The sequence below is a fragment of the Gavialis gangeticus genome, unplaced genomic scaffold (assembly GCF_001723915.1).
Source record: "Gavialis gangeticus isolate Ggan-Ray unplaced genomic scaffold, GavGan_comp1, whole genome shotgun sequence".
Lineage (NCBI taxonomy): Eukaryota > Metazoa > Chordata > Crocodylia > Gavialidae > Gavialis > Gavialis gangeticus.
Genome location: NW_017728991.1, coordinates 8,159,092 through 8,161,352, shown reverse-complemented (window position 1 = coordinate 8,161,352; position 2,261 = coordinate 8,159,092). Strand labels below are relative to the sequence as shown.

General features: G+C 58.8%; 1 pseudogene; it reads right to left on the bottom strand.

Annotated features, from left to right (window-relative positions):
* Positions 1-243: 243 nt before the first annotated feature.
* LOC109296104 lies at positions 244-991 on the bottom strand (annotated as a pseudogene).
* Between the last annotated feature and the right edge of the window lie 1,270 nt (positions 992-2,261).

Sequence of the window (2,261 nt, the reverse complement as noted above, 5' to 3'; positions counted from 1 at the left end):
CACTGAGATAAGGGAGGGATATTCACAGGGTAAGAGCAAGGGTGAGGAGCCTGTCACCTGTGTCCATGTGGATTATGAGCAGGCAGGGAGGAATGACAGCCCGTTGGCTCCTCAGATTTCACTGCCTATTTTTCTGCCCAGCGCTATTGCAGGCAGCATCTCCTTGGCACATCAGACAGGCCAGCAAAGCGAACTGGAGTTTTTGGCCAGGTAGGATTCACCCAAGAGGGAGGGAGATAGTGCCAAGTTTTTAAACTTGCTGCGAGTTGGAGTCTCAGGGTACCAGGGGTGAACAGAGCCAGAAAACAGAGCGAACAGTCATGTTCCTGGTCTCTGCTGCTTTCTCTGTCTGGCTGCTCCAAACAGCCCACCGTCCCTGCTGCCGTCGTATGCAAACCAAAGGGATCCAGGAGGGAAAGGGACAAGGGAGGTCCTCTCCCCTCCTGCACCAGCACGTGTGTCTTTCAGAGGATCATGCACTTCTTCTTGCACCCATTGCTGATCTTCTCCTTGTGCTTCAGGATCTGCTGCACCCCGTCTCGTTCGGACTATCTCAATGAAGGGGATGCCGTAGCTCTTTGCCAGCTCCTGAGTGTGCACGATGTCCACCGTCCAGGAGGGCGGGTTGCACTTGTTACCCACCAGCACCATCGGGACATCATCCACATCCTTCACCCAGCTGATCTGCTCCCTGTAGTGGTAGCCGTCTGCGAAGGACTTAGTGTTGCTGATGGCGAAGACGCAGAGAAAGCCCTTGCCTGTGTGCATAACCAAATCTTGCTGGTCGTGCGTGGCACTGCACTCCTGCACGCCCATGTCCAGGATGACCAGCAGGCAGGTCACCGCATCGATCATCCCCTGATTCTAGTAGGAGTCCTCCGCGATGTACTCACCGACAAAATGGTTCTGGATGAGCTGGCAGGCGAGTGCTTTCTTGCCAACGCCACACACCCCCACCACCCTCAGCTTGTACTCTGCCATCCTGGCAGGGCTCTGCTGTCCCCTCCCAGGGTCCCTGTCCTGCTGCTGCAACCCACAAAGTCCAACTTTGATGACATGCCGGGGGAAAAAGAACTTGTGGCCTCAAGTTTTTGACTTCCTGCCTGCCGGTTTCATGTTGTGCCTCCTTGTCCTTGTCTGGCAAGAGAGTCAGTAATAAATCCCTATGGACTTTTTCTGCCACTTCGGCAGGTTTGGGCTTCCCGAGCAATGAGAGAGGCGCTGGGATGGGCAGATCTAGGATTTTGAAAAGAGGGTGCAGGGAGTCGAGTGCAGAGGGGCAGATCATTTTGTACTGAACTGCACCACAGGAGCCTCTGGGGACTTCACAGTTATCAGCAGCAATCCCTCCACTTGAGGATGATCCCTGCCACAGCTCATTGATAGGTCTTGAGGTGACTCCAGCCCCAGACCCACAGAGGTTGCAGGTCTTTCCACAGGGGAGAGGGTAGGTAGCAGGCTAGGATTTCCCTCCGTTTCCTTCCTTTGTTCGCTCCTCTCTGCTTCAGGGGCAAGATACCTGACACTGCTGCTTTCCCTGCTGTCCTCAGGCCTGGGGGAAGCACCAGAGCTATTCCTGTCCACATCCGCCCTTGCCCTCCCCAGGCTGCATGTGGGATGGGCTCAGCTGGGGACAGGCAGGGAAGATCCCCCCAACACCCAGCAGTTCATTCTGTGGGGGAGGGAAGGGATGGGGGCCAAATCAAGGCCTCTCTGGTAAGGGAGAGAGTGGGGCACAGGCAGGAGTAGGGGCTGAGGTGAGGGGGGCCCCGGCCGGGCCAGGCGGTGGGAGGATCGGAGCCCAGGCAGCTTGTGCAGGCACACCGGGGGGGTGGGGCTCCTGCCACTGCACACACCTTGGCGGAGGCCTGGGGTGCATGTCCCCACCCCCCCAATCTGTGCACAGGGTGGACTGTGCTTTGCACCCTGAGCCCCAGTGCAGCTGCCCCAGAAGCGGTGCGACACCATGTGTCCCGCCACTGGGCAGGTGGGGGGCAAGGCTCAGCCAGGTGGTGGGACGTACGTGGCATCACACCATTCCTGGGGCAGCTGCAGTGGGGCTTGGGGCACACAGCCTAAGATGCAGCAGCGGCCGCCTCTGCCTCACGCAGAATGGGGGACACGTGGCCCCCGGGCCTCTGACGGTGCATGTAGCAGCAGAAGCCCCCCCGTGTGCCTGGAAGAGCCACCTGGGCTCTGATCCTCCCACCACCCAGCCCGGCCTCTATCCCCCTCCCTCTCTCACTGTGGGGGCCTGACCT